The 20,893-nt window shown below is 50.4% G+C and overlaps 1 protein-coding gene across 2 annotated transcripts in view; it reads right to left on the reverse strand.

Moving 5' to 3' along the window:
• The window catches only part of CCT8 (chaperonin containing TCP1 subunit 8), a 423,988-nt gene that overhangs the window by 122,508 nt on the left and 280,587 nt on the right, over window positions 1-20,893 (reverse strand). The window lies entirely within an intron of this gene.

Consider the following 20,893-nt stretch of genomic DNA (forward strand, 5'->3'; position numbering starts at 1 on the left):
CCACCTCAAAAGTCTGTTTCAGAATGGTGTCCAGTCGCCGGTCATGAGGCTCCTTGAGGGCCGCCCCCCCTTCAACTGGAATGGTAGTGCGCTTGACAACAGCGCTAATCAAGGCGTCCGCCTGAGGGCACGCCAGCAGCTCCTGGATAGCCGGCGCCAGTGTGTACATGCCCGTCAGGGCCCGACCCCCTTTGAATGCGGCCGCCGGCGCAGCCCATTCTAAATCTATCAATTGCTGTGCTGCTTGCAAGAATGGAAAATGGCGGGCTGTAGGACGAAGACCTTCCAGCAGGGGTTCTGCGCAGAGGGCACCGTAGCGCTGGGACCCTGTAATATCCACTCCGCCAGTCACTGAGACACCAGGTCCGAGAGATCCTCCTTAGGGAAGAACCGCCTCATGGTTCTATATGGCTCAATCCCGGGGGGAAGGTCCCCCTCGTCCGGGAGTTCGACTCGTCCGGTGAAACCTCCTGTCCTGACTGATCTGGACTGTCCAGCGGCGGGAGGTCCCGCTCGCAATAAGGGCGTGGAAGATCCAGGAACGGATCCGCTGGAGCTGCCACCGCAGCAGCAGCCGCAGGCACCACAGGGACGCCAGAAACAGCAGGAACAACAGGAACCGCAGGGCCTGGACGGGACCGCGTTTGCATCTGTACAAAGGCCATGAATCCCCTTAAAGAGATCCACCCAGGAAATTGAAGCAGCCTCTAATCGCCGGGGTAAAACAAGATCCCCCGGGATTCCCGATTGTCGAGACTGACCGCTAAATCCGGGGTAGCCCCTGGGAACTATCAGCAAATCGTGGCTGAGACTGGTCCTGGCCCGAGGGTCCCACGGCCTCCTCACATTGGGCACATAGGGAGTCTGGCTCTTCATGTGCGTGGCTCGAAGCTGGCATGCAGAGCAGAGGCCAAGGGCTTTAATGCCCGAGGCCGGATGCGCCCCCGCTGAAGAATGCTGAGGCGTTCTGTTCCATTGAATAATATGCGGCGCAATATGCGCTTAACACAACAGGCGCTTAATAATATGCGCTTAATACAACAGGCGCACAAGAATAATATGCGGCAGCTATATACGCTTAATACAACAGGCGCTCCGCCACATGCGGCTAACAATATACGCTCAATGATATGCCATATGCGCTCAGCAATACGCGGTCCGGAAAACACGCTCAATTGTATACAATATGCTCTCAGCAATAAGTAGTTAGCAATACACGCTCAATGTTATTCAATATGCTCTCAGCAATAAGCGGTTAGCAATACACGCTCAATGTTATTTCCATATGCTCTCAGCAATAAGCGGTTAGCAATACACGCTCAATGTCATTCAATATGCTCTCAGCAATAAGCGGTTAGCAATACACGCTCAATGTCATTCAATATGCTCTCAGCAATAAGCGGTTAGCAATACACGCTCAATGGTATTCACATGCGCTTAGTAATAAGCGGGTAGCAATATACGCACAATGAGGAATAGAATATGCGCGTAGTCATAGATCTGCGCCTATCTCGGGCGCTCAATACCTGAACAAGGCACAAAATGGCACCCTCCACGGCGTGCCACGCCGCCGATCCTCCTCGATTCCTCGGAGACCAGAAGTAAAAGCCGTACACCTTACCTGATCCTCGGCGCTTCCCGGCTGAAACCCGGGCGGTCTCCGGCTGCGGGGGGAGAGGGGAAATACCTTCACCGCCGCGTTTGAGGATATGCACCCGCTGCCTCGTCCACGGCGGGACAGAGGCGCCTCATAAGCCTCACCCGAACCTCGCCCGGGGGCTGTGTCCCTGCCGCGATTCGGCCACCGGACCGAGGACTTAAACCTCCGGGGGATCACGGAAATCACTCCGGGGAAACTCTACTGGGGGAGGGACCTTAGGGTGTCAGCGCAGGAGTGCGGGGCTCGATGCTGTAGAAGTTTTAGTAAGTAGAAAGTAGATTTGGAAAACAACGCTCAGCAAGCGTGCAGGCTCTCCAAACTGCTTTGGAGACGGAAATTACTAAGTTGCTGCGCTTCCTGTGGGGGTATATATACACCCGTGCTGATGTGAGATCCGTCTCCAACTGCTAGGACGAGCATACTATACCCATTCGTTCTGAGTCCATCTGGCTACACACCAGGAAATGTTACTTTTGTTTTTATTTTATGTAGATACTCTCTGTAAACCACTTAGATTCACTACAATTGTATAGGCAATATACAAGAAATTTTTAAATAAATATATTTCAATTCTTTAAAAAATAATTTTTGAACAATGGAAACACTGGACTCAGCTCTGCCAACAATAATCTCAAAGAACAACTGTAAAACGAATATTGTAGAACAAAACTCACTTACCAGGTACTATGCAAGTCCATCAGAGATCCTCAACATACAATACATTCCTTAATAAGAATCTCACACAAAGAAGGAAGTCAACTGCCTCAAGGCAGCCCAGGGTGGGATGGTGGACTGGATTGCCCTACTTCGAGGAAAGGAAGCTATCAGGTAAAAAGTAATTTCACTTTCTTCTTCATCTAGGCAAGCCAGTCCACACCAGTGGGATGTACCAAAACTACTCCCCAAAAGGGTGGGAGGCTGCCACGGGCCCAAGCAGCACTGTCCTAGCAAAGGCCGAATCTTCCCATGGCAGCAAATCTAACAGATAGTATCTGGCATATATATGCAAGGAAGACTGTCGCCGCTCTACAAATCTCCACCTGAGAAAACAAATGTAATTCCGCCCAGGAAATCACCTGCGCCCAGGTCGAATGAGCTCTTATCTGCTTCAGAAGAAGTTTCCTGGCATCCATATAGGCTAGTCACCTCTTCTTTAATCCATCAAGCCACTGTGGCATGAGAGACAGCCTCTCCCCTTCACTCCTCTGTGAAGGAGAAAGGGCAGATCCATTTTATGGAAGACATTGGTGACCTCCAGATAACGCAAATAAATGGCCGCTGCACATCCAACAGCCGCAATTTCCTGAATTCCTGCCCATCCAAATATCTAGAAACCGCCAATTGAATCAAATCTGAATCAAATAAAAATCCGAATCACCTTTGGAAGAAAGGCAAGTACCATCCTTAACTGTACCCTATCAAGCATAATGACCAAAAAGGGTTCTCTACATGACAAGGCTTGTAACTCCAAAATCCACCTTGCCGAACAAACAACGACCAGAAACACAGTCTTTAGGTCAACAACCGCAAGGAAATACCCTGCAGAGGAAAGATCAGACCTGCCAAAAAGGAGAAAACCAGATTCAAATCCCACAAAGGCACTGGGAAACGCAAGGGTGGTCTAAGGTGCTTCATACCCCTCAGAAATCTAGACACATCTGGATGTGAAGAAAGGGGCCTCCCTTGTATGCGCCTCCGATAACACACTATGGCAGCCACCTGTACCCTTGAGCGTGTTAAAGGCCAAACCTTTATACAGACCCTCCTGTAAACTCCAAGAACAAAGGAATAGACACTGAAATGGGAAGACACGGGATATGGGACAAAAAGGTGGAAAATTTCCGCATTTGCAAAAACGTTTCCACCACTGGACCCAAATACCCCCGGGTTCAACAGTCGAGCCCTCTGAAGGACCAAACCGTAAGACAAAACCAATCTGAACTGTTGTGAAATACTGGACCCTGCCACAGAGGGCTCCCAAGCAGAGAAAGTTGCTACAAATCCTCTGCGCGGCCAATCAGGGGCCACCAGGAGCACCAAGCCTGAATGCCATGCGATCTTCTATATTAACCGACTGATCATGGGCCACAGCGTAAACGTATAAAGCAACATACCCTGTGGCCAAGACTGAACCAACACATCCACTCAGACTGTAAAAGCAATCCACTTTCACATTCTTGTGACTCGCCATCAGATCCAGAAAGGGCCAACCCCATCATTCCACAATGAGTCAAACACTTCAGGAACCAATTTCCATTCTCCTGGATCCAACTTGTGACAACAGATATGTCTGCACGCATGTTACTGACCCCTGCTATATGGGAAGCTGACAATGCTAGCAAATGCTGTTCCACCCACGGAAGGAGGAAATCCATTTCCTGAGAGACTAACCAACTTTGAGTCCCCCCCTTGATGATTTATGTAGGCCACTGTTGCATTGTCCGACATTACTTTCACCGCTTTTCCTTCCAACCGGGCCCCAAACTACAGAAAAAGCTAGCCAAATTGCTCGGGCTTCCAGCCGATAGATGGACTAAAACACCTCTTCAGGAGCCCACTGCCCCTGTGCTACTAGCTGACAGGGATCTCCCCAACCCTGTAGACTCACATGTGTAGTGACCACCAACCAATCAGGAGTCTCCAACTCCATTCCTTTCTCCAGATGGTCCCAGGCCTAACCACCAGAACAACTGTCATCACTTCAGGCGGCAAGGTCAACGGCACATTGTATTCCTGAGACCAAGGATTCCAGCGGGTCAGATGGGACCTCTGCAGAAGACATGTGTGCACATGCTCAAGGAATCAACTATCGTTGCAGCCATTGATCCCAGCATCTGTAGATCCAATACTGGAGAGACCGCTGATCTCAAGGCTCTGATCTGTCCCCTAATCTTCTGAATTTATTTATTTAGAGAATTTTTATATACCACGGTACGTATAGATATACATGACCTCGGTTTACAGAAAACAATAAATTAGCAACAGGCTTTACATACAACAGGTTATACAGTAAGTAAACAACAGGTAAACAACAGGTTATACAGGAAGTAAACAAGTAACAGCCATAGGCTTTACATAAAATAACAGGTTTCAGGAGTACATAGTATAACTCCTTTAACTATAAAAACCAATGCATATTCTATTTCAACAACGAAGCAGGAAAGAAAATATGCCATTAACCTGTTAAAGGCCTAATCCAATGTCAAGTTAATGTCAGATCACAGATATTGCACAAAGGGAGAGAAGGAGTATATTTATTTATTTATTTATTTATTATTTTTATTATACCGAGTTTCATGATGGAATCACATCAACCCGGTTTACAATTAACAATGTGAGTAAAGGCAGAGAGTAACATAGTAAAACATTTCCCAATTCAACGTCACATATAGAATGAAACTTAACAGATATAATAACAATATTTAGGATGTGAGAAAGTTACAAAAAACAGGGAAAAATAACTAGGATCTGAAAGGGGGAGGAAATTGAAGGAAGAATATTAACATTTTAGCCAACTGTATCAATTAATAAATATGTATAGTATAAAAATATAGATGAGTAGCAAAAATGATCAAATATGATGCTGTTGTGAATTATAATAATAAGATGCTGTGACTGCGTATGAAGTTAGTGGGTTTATTACAGTTCACTAACTTTGTGTTTGTGCTGATGGGTGGGGAATTTAATCCAGTTCTGGGAACGCTTTTTTAAAAAGCCACGTTTTTAGTCTCTTCCTAAAAGTTGGGGCGCATGGTTCTTGTCTTAAGTCCGGTGGGATGGAGTTCCAGAGGATTGGACCTGCTGATGAAAGAGCTCTTGAACTGTAGGATTTATGTTGGTAAGTTTTGGCATGAGGTACCTGAAGTGATTCTTTGTAATGTTCCCTGATGGGTCTGGCGGCTGTGTATTTTTTAAAAGGGATTTGTAAGTCAAGTTGAGTGTGTTGATGGATGTTCTTGTAGATAATCATGATGGTTTTGTACATAATTCTGAAGTGGATCGGTAACCAATGAAGGTCTTTGAGGATGGGGGAGATATGGTCGATTTTCCTGGAGTTTGTAAGTATTCTAGCTGCTGTGTTCTGTACCATTTGTAAAGGCTTGGTGTAAGAAGCTGGGAGGCCTAGTAGTAGAGAATTGCAATAATCTAGTTTGGAGAAGATTATTGCTTGCAGGATTGATCTAAAATCTTGCGTGTGGAAAAGTGGCTTTATTCTTTTCAGAATATGTAATTTGTGGAAGCAGTCTTTTGTAGTACGGTTTATGAATGGTTTGAGGTTAAGACGGTTATCTAGGATGGCTCCTAGATCTCTTACATGGGTGGTTTGTAGGAGGGTAGGTGGCTTTGAGAGCGTGATGTTGTTTTCAGGTGCTATAAGGAGATATTCCGTTTTCGACGCATTAAGGACTAGGTTTAAGCTGGTAAGGAGGTGTTTGATTTCTAGTAAACAACTATCCCAATATCCCAGTAAACAACTATCCCAACTATATGGAGAACAGAGAAATTAGCAGGTTGAAACAAACATGGGGAGTGCGGATGAACAGCGAGCTGGTGAATAATATAACATGAAAAACTGCATTTCAGATTAGCCAATGATCATTGAGTGAAAGCTTGTTCAAACAACCAGGTTTTGAGGTTTTGTTTGAAAGTTTTATGGCAGGACTCTGGAAGAATGCGGGACTCTGGAAGATACACCTTGCCCTGAGCTATATCAAACCAGACATCCAGATAATTCAAGGACCTGAGAAGGCTGCAGATCGCTCTTGGCCAAATTTCCAGGTGCTGCAGCAACTGAACCACCCTGCTCGATACCACCTGACTCTCTGCATCAGACTTTGCTAGAATAAGAAAATTATTCCTTACCTGCTAATTTTCGTTCCTGTAGTACCAAGGATCAGTCCAGACAGTGGGTTATCTCCCCCTTCCAGCAGATGGAGTCAATTAGAACTTTGAAGGATGCTTCCTTATAAGGTAGTGCACCCTCTACTAATCCTCAGAATGGAGTATATCAAAGCAAAGGATGGATCAAGAACAATAGAATAGAATTCAGTAACAAATAAGTCTGCAAAAGGCACAAAACAGTGTCAAACAACAAACTTGCAGAATGAACCATTAACCAGCCAAAGGAAAAAAAGGCACTGAAGAACAATTTGAGCAGAGAGGCAATCCCAAACCCAATAAAACAGTCAGGGAGGGCATCTGGTACTACAGGAACGAAAATTAGGAGGTAATGTTGAGATTACTTACCTGATAATCTCCTTTTCCTTAGTGTATGCAGATGGACTCAAAACAAGTGGGTATAGTGTGCTCGTGCTAGCAGTTGGAGACGGATCTGACGTCAGCACGTGTACATATACCCCCGCAGGAAGTGCAGCAACTCAGTAATCTTCCTTGCAAAAGCTGTATGGATATATGTGTAACTGACCGATCGATTAATGAACAGGATTACCCTGACCGATTGATAGTAGCTGGAGACAGCCAGGATTCTCAACCGGAAGGCGTCGACACCTGGCAGGTGGATGCCCTATCATAAGAAAACATGGCTTACCGTGAGTCGGTGAATCCTCATGTATGCTGGCAGACGGGCGGGATGCTGAGTCCATCTGCATACACTAAGGAAAATGAGATTATCAGGTAAGTAATCTCTACATTTCCTAGCGTGTAGCAGATGGACTCAAAACAAGTGGGATGTACAAAAGCTACTCCCGGACTGGGCGGGAGGCTGCCCGAGGTCCGTTCAGGATTGCCCTTGCGAATGCTGTGTCCTCCCTGGCCTGGACATCCAGACGGTAGAATCTGGAGAAGGTATGGAGGGAGGACCACGTCGCCGCTTTACAGATCTCTGCAGGCGACAGCATCCTAGTTTCTGCCCAAGAGGCCGCTTGCGCTCTGGTAGAGTGAGCCTTGACCTGTAGAGGTGGCGGTTTTCACGCATCTACGTAGGCTGCCTTGATAACTTCTTTGATCCAGCGGGCAATGGTTGCCCGTGAGACCGCTTCCCCTTGCTTCTTCCCGCTGTGAAGGACGAACAGGTGGTCCGTCTTTCGTACTGCATCGGACACTTCCAGGTATCTGGACAGCAGCCTGCCGATGTCGAGATGGCGTAGAATTCGACCTTCCTCTGACTTCTTCAAACCTTCCGTGGTAGGTAAGGATATGGTTTGGTTGAGGTGGAAGTGTGAGACTACTTTGGGTAAGAAGGAAGGAACCGTGCGAAGATGGATAGCCTCTGGAGTGATTCGGAGAAACAGATCACGGCAAGACAGTGCTTGTAGCTCTGAGATGCGGCATGCTGAGCATACAGCCAGCAGGAACACCATCTTCGAGGTTAACAAATGGAGGGACAGGCCTCGAAGTGGTCGGAAGGCGTGTCCCGCCAGAAAGTCCAAAACTAGGTTGAGGTTCCACAGGGGTACTGGCCACTTCAGTGGTGGGCGAATGTATTTGACTCCTTTCTGGAAACGTGAAATGTCTGGGTGTGTGGCGATGCTGTTGCCGTCACTCCGGGGACCGTAGCAGGAAAGCGCTGCCACTTGAACCTTGATGGAATTGAGGGACAGACCCTTCTGAAGCCCATCTTGCAGGAAATCCAAAATGATAGGAATCTTAGCGGCATGTGGATTGGTGCCATGAGTTTCGCACCAGGTTTCAAATATTCTCCAGATCCTTATATATGTTAGGGATGTGGAGAACTTGCGTGCTCTGAGGAGTGTATCTATTACCGGCCCTGAGTATCCTCGTGTCTTCAGTCTAGCCCTTTCAATGGCCAGACCGTAAGAGAGAATCGAGCTGGATCCTCGTGGAGGATGCGACCTTGCCGCAGCAGGTACTTGTGTGGAGGCAGGGGTAGTGGAGTCCCTGCCAGTAATCTTCTCATGTCTGCGTACCAGGGTCTTCTTAGCCAGTCCGGGGCCACTAGAAGAACTAGGCCTCTGTGCCGCTGAATCTTGTGTATAATGGCGCCCAGCAGGGGCCATGGAGGAAAGGCATATAGCAGGATCCCCTGGGGCCATGGCTGTACCAGGGCATCGATCCCCTGGGATAGAGGATCCCGCCTACGGCTGAAATATCTGGGTACTTGAGCGTTGGACCTGTCCGCTAGTAGGTCCATGCCCCGGGTCCCCCAGCGATTCACAATCATCTGGAACGCTGTGGGCAATAGCTGCCAGTCCCCTGGATTTAGGCTTTCTCTGCTGAGGAAGTTCGCCGTGGTGTTGTCCTTCCCGGCGATGTGGACGGCGGAGATGTCCTGGAGATTTGCTTCTGCCCAAGTCATCAGGGGGGCTATTTCTAGGGATACCTGTTGGCTTCTGGTTCCGCCCTGTCGGTTGATGTAGGCCACCGTGGTGGCGTTGTCCGACATCACTCTAACTGCTCTGTGTCGAAGTTTGTGGGCAAATCGCAGGCACGCTAGCCTGACTGCCCGTGCCTCTAGTCTGCTGATGTTCCACCCTGACTCTTCTCTGTTCCACCGCCCTTGGGCGGTGAGTTCTTCGCAATGTGCTCCCCAGCCGTTCAGGCTGGCATCTGTTGTGAGCAGGGTCCAGGTTGGGGAGGACATTCTGGACCCCCGGCTCATGTGGCTCTGCTGCAACCACCATCGTAGTTGATTCCGCACCCTGGCTGGTAGAGGTAGGTGTACAGTGTAAGTCTGTGATCGCGGGCTCCACCGGGATAGGAGGGCGCGTTGTAACGGTCTCATATGCGCCTGCGCCCATGGTATCACCTCCAGAGTGGATGCCATAAGGCCGAGGAATTGCAGGTAATCCCAAGCTGTGGGCCGGGTGGCGCTCAGCAGGGCCTGCAGACGATTCTGGAGCTTCGCTCTTCTCTTGGAGGTCAGGCTGACTATGTCTGCCTGGGTGTCGAATAGGACTCCTAGGTATTCCCGCGACTGAGACGGCTGAAGGGAACTCTTGCTCAAGTTTACTACCCATCCTAGGCTCTCTAGAAGAGCAATAACTCTGCTGGTTGCCCGGTGGCTCTCTTCCGGTGACTTTGCCCTGATCAGCCAATCGTCCAGGTAGGGATGGACGAGAATCCCATCCTTCCTGAGGGCCACCGCCACTACTACTATGACCTTGGTAAAGGTCCGCGGCGCGGTGGCTAACCCGAAGGGTAACGCCCGAAACTGGAAGTGTTGGTTCAGGACTTTGAAGCATAAGTAGCGCTGGTGATCCCGATGGATTGGGATATGCAGGTAGGCTTCTGACAGATCTAGGGATGTGAGAAATTCCCCTGGCTGTACTGAATTCTTGACAGATCGCAGAGTTTCCATGCGAAAGCTGGGCACCCGTAGGTGGCGGTTGACTGACTTGAGGTCCAGGACGGGCCTGAAAGTGCCCTACTTCTTGGGCAGTATGAAATAAATGGAATAATGCCCAGAATTCATCTCCCCCGCAGGCACTGGGATTATGGCTTTGAAGGATAGGAGCCTCTGTAAGGTAACCTCTAGTGCTATCCTCTTGAGGGGTGAACAAGGAGATTCCACAAACTTGTCCGGCGGGAGCCGAAGAAAGTCCAGGTAGTACCCCTCTCGGATGATGGCGAGGACCCACTGGTCCGAGGTAATCTCGACCCACCTGCGGTATAAGAGGGTCAGCCTGCCCCCTATGGCTGCTACCCCCGGATGGGTCGGCTGATTGTCATTGCGGGGCACGGCCGGGACCAGACCCCAAGCCAGTTCCCCTCTTGTTGTGCTTAGTCCGAAAGGACTGGTTCCTGGCCTGCGAACGAGGTGCTTGGTATCGAGTCCTGTAAGGGTTGAAGCGCTGAGAGGTTCTACCTCTGGATGGTCTAGGAAGCAGGCGCTGCCTCCTCCTTGGCCTGTCTTCTGGTAGACGGGGTAGCGGAGAGGCGCCCCATTTATTGGCCAGTTTCTCGAGGTCGCTGCCGAACAGGAGGGATCCCTCAAAGGGCATTCTTGTGAGACGAGTCTTGGAAGAGGAGTCGGCCGACCAGTTACGTAGCCAGAACTGCCTCCTGACTGCCACTGAGGACGACACTCCCTTGGCTTCGTACGGACTAGGTCGGAGGCTGCGTCAGTGAGGAACGAGAGAGCTGATTCCATCTCTTCTCCCGGGGTGTTGTTCCTAGCCTGTGATAAACAGGAACGTATCACCACGGTGGGCAGGTCGCAATTCGTAGGGACATGGCTGCCACCTCAAAGGCTTGCTTCAGGATGGCGTCCAGGCGCCGGTCATGTGTATCCTTGAGGGCCGTCCCCCTTTCCACCGGAATGGTGGTGCGCTTCACAATTGCGCTAACTATGGCGTCTGAGGGCACGCCAACATTTCCTTAGTCGCCGGGGCTAAGGGGTACATGCCAGCCAAGGCCCGACCCCCTTTGAATGAGGCCTCCGGCGCAGCCCATTCCAGATCGATTAGCTGCTGTGCTGCTTGTAGGAGGGGAAAATGGTGAGAAGTTTGGCGCAGGCTCTCCAACAGGGGGTTCACTCTAGGTTCCCCTGGGGCGTCATGGCCCAGAAGAGCCAGTTCCGACAGGCATTGAGAGATCAGTGGAAGATCCTCTGAGAAAGAAGTGCCTCATGGTCCGATATGGTTCAATCCCCGAGTGAAGCTCTCCCTCCTCGGGGGGCTCATCGTCTTCCTCCGGGCAATCTGAATCCCCATAAGTGGACCCAGGTCGCGAGGGTCCAGGGGCCGGGTCATCCAGAACGTACGGACTCGGTCGGGGAGCCGACTGCATCGTGACAAAGGCATGAATCCCCATGAATAATTCCACCCAGGAGATCGAAGCCGGATCTGGCCGCAGGGGCACCAGGCCTCTCTGGTTCACTGGCTGTTCCCTGCTGCCTGCTGGCTCCGGAGTGTTCCCTGAGGAACCGGCAAGAACGCTGGGCTATGACCGGCCCTGGCCCGGGAATCCCAGGGCCTCTTCACATTGGGCACATAGGGAGTCTGCATCCTCGTTCTGTGTGGCTCTGAGGTTGCATGCAGAGCAGAGGCTTATTCCCGATTCTGGAGGTGCCGGCTCTGCTGAAGCCTGGGCTCTCTTACGCTCCATCTCGCCTGTGAGCTCAGCTAGAGTCTGCGCGCCTATGAACGGGCGCCTAACAAGGTGCGCCTATGAACGGGCGCCTAACAAGGTGCGCCTATGAACAGGCGCCTAGCAAGGGGCGCCTATCGCCGTGCGCGTAGCAACGGGCGCCTATCGCCGTGCGCATAGCAATAGGCGTGACGCTCCAGGTAGAAGGTGACGGGCCGCCCCAGAGGCAAACTCTGCCACTCCTCGGTTCCTCGGAGACCAACAGTAAAGATATACGCCTTACCTTGTCTTCGGTGCTTCCCGGCTGCAACCCGGGCAGACTCCGGCTGCGGGGGGAGAGGGTGAGTACCTTCACTGCCTCGCTCGAGGAGGTGCACCCGCTGCCTCTAGGCCGCGCCCGAACTCGTCTCACTCGGGGGCCAAGCCACACCCGAGCCCTTCTCACTCGGGGGCTAGGTCCCTGCCGCGATTCGGCCACCGAACCGAGGTACTTACCTCCGAGGGACCACGGAAATCACCTCGGGAATCTCAACTGGGGGAGGGACCGACTGGTATTACCGCAGGAGTGCGGGGCTCGTCTTTAGGAGATGTCTTCTATGAATTTAGTCGTTTAGTCGTAGGGTGGGGCCTGGAAAGCCCTGCTTGAATGACCCTAGAGCCAAAGGAGCCAAAAGTAGGCGACTGTATGTGTAGACGATAATGACGAGCAAAGGTATGTAACGATTTCCAAGTTGCCGCTCGACAAATCTCCTGGAACGAGACCGATTGCATCTCCGCCCAGGAAGCAGCCTGAGCTTGAAGAGAATGGGCCTTGACACCCGCCGGAGGTTGTCGACCCGCTCCAATGTAGGCCACTGAGATAGTCTCCTTCAGCCAGCAAGCAATGGTAGTTCGACGCCTTGGCCCCCTTCCTCGGACCATGCCAGAGAACAAAAAGATGGTCTGACAAGCGAAAATCATTAGTGACTTCCAGATAGCAAATGAGAATACGCTTGACATCTAGCTTGTGTAGATGCGCCGATGCATCCGCTGAGAAGGAAGGAAGCTCTACCATCTGATTCAAGTGGATCTCGGAAACCGCCTTGGGCAGAAAAGCAGGCACAGTACGCAAGGAAACTCCTGAATCCATAAAACAAAGTTAGGGCTCTCTGCACGAGAGTGCTTGAAGCTCCGAGATTCTGCGGGCAGAACAGATAGCTACCAGGAAAACAGTCTTGAGAGTGATATCCTTGAGGGTTGCGGAACGCATGGGTTCAAAGGGTGGACCAACCAAGATTCGGAGAACGAGATTGAGAGTCCACGAAGGATAAAGAGCGTGGACCGGGGGTTTCACTTGCTTCACCCCCCCTGAGGAATCGGATGATATCCGGGTGAGAGGAGAGGGACGTTCCCTCTCGTTGATGAAGTAGAGAGCCTAGGGCAAAGACTTACACTCTCAGCGAGTTGTAGGCCAGACCCTTGTCCAGTCCCTGTTGAAAAAAAGATAGGATCTGAGCCACCGAGGCGGTCCGTGGCGACACAGGTATGGAGGCACACCAGTTCTCAAAAAACTTTCCATACCCTGATATAGGAGATGGAGGTAGACGTCTTTCTAGCCTTGAGGAGGGTCGAGATAACGGCCTCTGGGTATCCACGCCGTCTCAGCCGGCGCCTCTGAAAAGCCAGGCCGCAAGACAGAAGTGATCAGCCTGGGCAAAAGATACCGGACCCTGATGCAGCAAGCGTGGAAGGTGACCTAGACGAAGAGGTCCGTCCACTGCGAGGTTGATCAAGTCTGCAAACCATGGACGACGGGGCCATTCCTGCGCCACCAGCATTACCGGACCCTGGTGGGATTCTCCGGAGCACTGTGCCCACCAGAGGTCAGGGGGAAACACAGAGGAGAACGTGACGGGGCAAGGGGAGGACTAAGGCATCCACTCCCTCTGCGCCATACTCTTCTGCGACTATAGAACCGAGCTGCCTTGGCATACCAGGAGGTTGCCATTAGATCCAGATAGGGGGTCCCCCATCTGTGGAACAGGAGATTCACTGCCTCCTCAGAGTTCCCACTCTCCAGGATCTAGATGTTGACGACTGAGAAACTCGGCTTGAACGGTGCCTACGCCTGCGATGTGGGAAGCCGCTAGGCGGAAGAGATGAGTCTCTGCCCACGCCATCAACCTGTCTGTCTCCCGAGAGACATGCCAGCTCCTAGTGCCCCCTTGGTGATTGATGTAGGCCACAATGGTCACACTGTCTGAGAGTATTCGAACTGCGCAATGGACGAGAGGTAGGAAGCGTTTCAATGCCAGATGCACTGCTCTGGTCTCCAAGCGATTGATCGGCCAAGTTGCTTGGGATGGCGTCCACTTCCCTTGTGCCGAACTCATCTGACACATCGCTCCCCCAGTCAGAGAGACTGGCGTCCGTCATGACGATTACCCACTTCGGGATGTCCAAAGGAACACCCTGGAGAAGATGAGACAGGTTGAACCACCACGAGAGACTGTCCTTGGCTCCCTGCGGGAGAGGAAAGATGGCTTGGAAGTCTCGAGACACCGGCTTCCAGCGGGAGAGCAAGGCGCGCTGTAAGGGACGCATATGTGCAAACGCCCAGTGGACCAGATCCATGGCTTCCACCATGGTCCTGGGATCCATGGTGGAAGCCATGGATCCCAGGACCTGGAGGTAATCCCACGCCGTTGGAAGCGAGAGACCGATGAATCGCTGTATCTGAGCTATGAGTGTATGAGCCCTTTCCGGGGGCAGAGACACCTTGCCCAGCGCTTTGTCGAAATGCGCCCCAGGAAGTCCAGAGACTGAGATGGAGAAAGGCTGCTCTTGGTGAAGTTGATCACCCAACCGAGGGAGTGAAGAAGCGTGAACACCTTGTCGACCGCCCGGTGGCACTGGGCTGAGGACTTTGCCCGAATGAGCCAGTCATCCAGGTATGGGTGCACCAAGACTCTCTCCGGAGAGTGGCAGCTCTCTCCGGAGAGCGGCAGCTACTACTATCATCACCTTCGTGAAGGTTCGAAGAGCGGTCGCAAGACCAAAGGGTAGAGCCCGGAACTGGAAATGCTGTCCCAGAATCTTGAATCGCAGAAAACACTGGTGCGGTTGGAGGATGGGAATGTGTAGATAAGCTTTCATCAGATTCAGGGAGGCCAAAAATTCCCCGGAATGTACTGCCGCTATCACAGAGAGCAAGGTTTCCATCCGAAAGTGGGGAATCTTGAGGGCCCTGTTGACCATCTTGAGATCCAAGATCGGGCAGAAGAAACCTTCCCTTCTTGGGGACTACGAAGTATACCGAATAATGTCCCCGGCCTACTTCCAGGGGGATGGGACCGGACGAATCGCTCTGAGAGCCAGAAGCCTGTCGAGTGTCTGCCGGATGATGAGTTGTTTCTGGACTGGGCCACATGGAGAGAAGAGGAACCTGTCTCTTAGTGACTGAGCAAATTCTAATGCATAGCTGTCTCTTAGAACATCCAGGACCTGCTGATCTGAAGTGATGTTGACCCACTCCTCGTAGAAAAGGGAGTGACGTCCCCCTATCCTGGGGATCGGGGAGTGGGCCAGCATAGCTTCATTGTGAAGACTTGGGAGGACGTCCCCTGGGCCAGACCAGAGCAGGGCGGTCTTCGGGCACGAAAAGACTGAGTCCAGGATTGAGAACAAGAGGACGGCTGACTAGGAGCTGCAGTCCTTGCCCGGCAGAAACGATGTTTATTCCTGAATCGGCTTCTAGTGGAATTAAAAGACCTAGAAGAACGAGGGCGATCCTCTGGCAGTTTGTGTACCTTATTCTCTCCGAGGGACTTGATAATCTGGTCCAGATCCTCCCCAAATAGTAGCTTGCCCTTGAAGGGTAGGGATCCCAGCTGCGACTTGGAAGAAGAATCCGCCTACCAGTTGCGAAGCCAGAGGAGGTGTCTAGCAGAGACTGCAGAAACCATAGATCTGGCCAATACTCTCAGAATGTCATATAGAGCGTCTGCTCCATATGCTATGATGGCCTCCAGGTGGTCTGCCTGAAGTGCTTCCTCAGGAGGCAACTCCTGGGAGCTGAGCAGCTGTTGAAGCCAGCGGAGACCTGCACGCTGAGCGAAGGAACTACAAACGGCCGCCCGGACCCCCAGGGCGGACACCTCAAAAACTCTCTTAAGATAAACTTCCAGCTTTCGATCTTGAAGATCTCGCAAGTTCTTTTAGTCACTGCTGAGACTGTAGAACCTACTTTGGGAAACTCCAGGAAATCATCCGGGAGAGGATATAGCTTATCCATGGCTCTGCCGACCTTGAGGGAGGTCTCCAGAGAATCCCATTCCCTGGATAACAGTTGAAGGAACGTGGGATGGGAAGGAAAGGACCTACACGGCGGACATAGACCAGCCAGGATTAGGCTCAGGCGGGTCCTGAGGGGCTTCAATGTCCAATTCCTGTAGGATATGTGGAATGAGGGTGTCCAGCTCATCCCTCTGGAAGATCCACAGGACTCTAGGATCATCCCCTTCCAACTGAGCCGTAGTTGAAGGTTCATCCGGATCCGGGTCCTCCTGAAGAACAGACACCCTCCCCCCCCCGCAGAGAGATGTACCAAACAGATCCTCGTAGCGCTTGAGGTGGTCGTAGGTACCCCTGGTCCCAGGACCGCTGACCCTTGGGCACTCTCCATGGTCTGGGCATTTCCCAAGACCTCAATGGAATTAGCCATTCTGGGTACCTTAGGAGGAGGAGGTCCCGCCAAAAATTCCTGGTGCTGGCACATTCTGGCCAGGTAAGCATTGTGAAGGAGAACAAAATCCGTGGAAAACGGAGGTGGCCCCGATGGAGGAAGAGTGGGAAGATCCCCTGATGGAGGAAAGGTGCTCCAGAGGTGGAACGGGTGTCAAAACCGGCGGCTGAGATGAAAAAGGAACATCCTGCTCTTCTCCTGTTAGCGCCAGAGCAGCCAAGTCTGGAGACAAAATGGCTGCCATTCCCGCAGTCAGCGGGATCGGCCCCAGAGCGTCGAGGCGCGCCAGAAGACAAGAACCAGAGCGACCCGGCGGTTGAGAGGGTCCCTCCCCACCAGGGAGGCAAGCTGTGCAAATCACCTCGCGGGAGAGCCTCGACTCGGGCTCTCCACAAGCGCAGCACCTGGACGAATGAGGCATGGGGAACCCCAGAGCCGCGAGGGAACCACCTGGTTTAAAGCCGCGGGAAACGGGAAAAACCTCCGCTTCAGCCTGTTCTTCCTCACGCTCATCAGGTTCGTGGCTGTAAGAAGCGGGTAATAGCCTCTGCTTCAGTCCTGCTCTCTCTATCCCTCAGCGACCCACAGAGGAATAACGCGCCTCTGTGCCAGCTGCCCCGAGGAAAACGGCGTCTCAGGGGCAGCGGGTCGGATAGCAGCCACAGGGGGAGAGGTCGGCACCACAGACTTGCACCCCGGAGAGAGGAAATAACCTGTCAAAAGGAAATAAAAACAAACTTATCCCGACAACAGAGATGGGAGGGGTGGGGAGAGCTGCATATAGTACTGCCTGCAAGCAATAGAATGCTCCCACTAAAACAGGAGCGGACGCTACAGGAAAGCTCTCAAATTAATTCCCTCAGAAAATTCAAAATTCAAAGATTTTTTTTTTTAATTAGACTTGATCCATCCAAAAGAAAGGAAAGCTGAGGAAAATAGAGAAAATTCCTAAAATAGCTTTCTAGTCATCTCAGTGGGGAACGAAAGCCACCACTGTCATCTGCTGGAGTCAAGAGAATACGGAGGATTGGTAGAGGGTGCACTACCTTAAAAGGAAGCATCCTTCAAAGTTCTAACTAACTCCCATCTGCTGGAAGGGGGAGATAACCCACTGTCTGGACTGATCCTGGTACGTACAGGGAATAGCCAGTCTAAATTTGGATGGACTAGAATTCCCTCCTTGCAGACTGCCACCACCACCACCATCATCTTCGAGAAGGTCCTGGGCACCATGGCCAAGCCGAAAAGCAACACCTGAAACCGGTAATAGTGGCTAAAACCGCAAAGCACAAATAACGTTGATGCTATTTGCGAATTGGAATGCGTAGGTATGCTTCCAAAAAGTCTAGAGAAGGAACTATCCCCTCTAACGCCATGATCCTTTGGAAGGGAACCACTACCTTTAGAGCAAGTAGCCTCTGCAATGTGGCCTGAACCACTGCCCGCTTTTCTGCAGAATGGTAAGGGGAAACCATAAAATCGTCAGAGGACGGATAAGTTCCAAGGCGTACCCGCCGTGCACCCCTTCCAAGAGTGATATGGGTCCACCTCCGAAAAAACTGAGACGTGACCACCTATTTATTTATTTAAAATTGTTTATATACTGCCTTGTCAATTAAAAATTGATCAAAATGGTTTAATTCGATCACATACATAATATAAACATAAAATAACCAAATCCATGGACCCCTAAAACTTCACTGGGAGAAGCGAGGAGCTCTGGAGCCCCTCGCCAGAGGCACTATCTTTATCTGGATTCTTTGCTTGAAAGGAATGAGACCTGGCAAATGAGCAGGACCTCTGATTACTCAAACATCTGTAAAAACCCTCGTGTAGAGGAAAAAATCCAGGATTCCTTTCACAAACTAACCATCACAGGATTCTTTTTCGGATCCTGAGCCACAGCAGGCAAGGAGTCCTCATACCCCAGGGCCTTGAAGGTCTGTAAAATCAAACCCAACATCTCATCCCTGTGAAAGAGCTGAAGCATTGTCCTATGCAGCTCTGCATCTGGGGGAATAACCTCCTCCCTCCAAAAATGCCACATCAGGATCCCCCATTGAGGATCCCAACTCTTCCCAGGAGTCTCCCAAAGGATCTGCCCCCTCACCTTCTTCCCCAGCACACTGTCCCCTTCTCTGCTTTACCCGTCTGGGCGGGGGGCAGCAGCGGGACAAAGACTCCTTTAACTGCTTTTGCAATCAAGAGGAAGGAGACCGCTGATGCAGGTATTCCTGAGATTCCACCTGGAACTCAATACGGTTTCCGTAAAGAACACAATACTGAAACCCTCCTCATCTCCCTCCTTGATCAAATTTACATCGGTTTCGACAAAGGTCAATCATTCCTTCTGGCCCTCCTTGACATCTCCGCAGCTTTCGATACTGTAAATCACAATACCCTATTAAACCGGCTATCAGATATAGGGATTGCAGGATCAGCTCTCAAATGGTTCGACTCCTTCCTTACCAATAGAGGATATAAGGTTAAAATCAATAACAAGGAATCCTCTCATACTAATGCCCCATTCGGAGTTCCTCAGGGCTCCTCCTTATCACCCACCCTGTTTAACATCTATATACTCCCTCTCTGCCATGTCCTCTCAAATCTAAATCTTAAGTTCTATATATATGCCGACGATGTACAAATTTTAATCCCCATATCAAAATCACTGGACTCTACACTCAAATTATGGAACTCTCATCTACAAACGATCAACCACCACCTCTCAAGCATTAACTTGGTGCTCAATACTTCCAAGACTGAACTACTGCTAATCACCCCTGAAGGCAGTCACTTTCATAACCAACTACATTCTAACATACAAATATCCCATGCCCGAGATCTTGGAGTTACACTAGATAGTCATGTAAACTTAAAGCAGTTTATAAGACAAACAAGGGAGTGCTTCTACAAGCTACAAGTACTCAAAAAACTCAAACCGCTTCTATTCCATTATGATTTCAGATCTGTCCTTCAAGCCATTCTTTTCTCCAAGATAGACTACTGCAATTCCATCCTGCAAGGTCTACCGACTTCTACTATAAAATCTCTCCAGTTGCTCCAAAATGCAGCAGCGAGAATTTTAACAAATACTAATCGCAGAGCGCATATCTCCCCCATACTTAAAGATCTTCACTGGCTCCCAGTAAATTTCAGGATCCTTCATAAATCACTAACAATTATCCATAAAAACATTCACCATCAAACTCCATTAGATCTTTCACACCCTCTTAAATTGCACTCGAAGACCAGACCCTTAAGAGATGCCTACAAGGGATCCTTACACGTTCCCCCTATCAAAATAGTTCACCACTCAAACATCAGAGACAGGACATTCTCTATCACAGGACCTTCCATCTGGAACGCCATGCCTCCGGACCTCAGGCAGGAAACCTGTCTACTAACTTTCAAAAAGAAACTAAAGATGGCTATTCTGCCGAGCCTTCCCAGATACTAGTTCTACAATCTGATTTAGAACCATCATATCTTTTATGTAAATACTCAAAATGCTAAGCTTGCTCACATTTTATCATACTCCATTGTATATAGTAACTTATTGTATAAAATTATTTATCTTTCGTTCTCCCCCCTCTTTTTTTTCCTCCTCCCTGTTAAGGCAACCCTGTTATAATGTAACTTTTCTAAATGACTCTTGTTGAATTGTTGGTTATAGTTCTGCTTAGTTCGATGTAAACCGAGTTGATTTGATCTGTATCAAGAAAGTCAGTATATAAAAGCCTTAAATAAATAAACTCTTTTTGCCCCTTACAAAAAGCCTATAGGCTTTTAAAAAATTCCACTGCCTGAAAAGAAAAAGCCCCATTCAAGCTCCCTCTCCTTGGAATTGGCTAGAGAGGTGGCGGGGAAGACTCCTTACAAGCCCCACTCAAGAGGAGCTGTGGCCACTCTTCCCTCCTGTGAACTGAGATCTCCTGTTGTCCTCGCAGGGACAAATTCCCCTGCAGAGACATCTTGAGCCTCCACACACTTCTGTAAATGCAGTGATCTCCTGGAACTAATTACCCGCATATAACTGGCAAAGCAAAGCACAACTTTTTCCCACACTGCTCTCTTAATGCCATCTCTCCACTCTATGCGCTTCGGTATCAGTGTGCAGCTCAAAATGGCACCTGTCATGTGGTTCCTGGACTGCCCGGAACTCTGACAGGCTCTACAACTATCACTCCGGCCCGACACTGCCTCTCAATCCTGCCCCTCCTCATTGCGCGATCGCTGCTGCTGCCTTTGCCAGCGCTGGTTCTCTCTCTCTTTTTTTTTTTTTTTTAAATTCATCATGCTGAAATCTGCAGCCAAACAACATAGAAACCAGGGTAGGAAGCAGGCAAGGCAGAGGACATGATGTGACAGAAGGAGAGGAAAAACAATTAACAGGGCTGAGCCCAAGGCTCCCTTACTCTACTGGTATTCTCCCCTACAGGAACTCTCCCTCTGTCAGGAGGACTAGAGCACCAGCCTTCACCTCACGCCAATCCTATATT

This window comes from Rhinatrema bivittatum, chromosome 15, assembly GCF_901001135.1.
Source record: "Rhinatrema bivittatum chromosome 15, aRhiBiv1.1, whole genome shotgun sequence".
NCBI lineage: Eukaryota > Metazoa > Chordata > Amphibia > Gymnophiona > Rhinatrematidae > Rhinatrema > Rhinatrema bivittatum.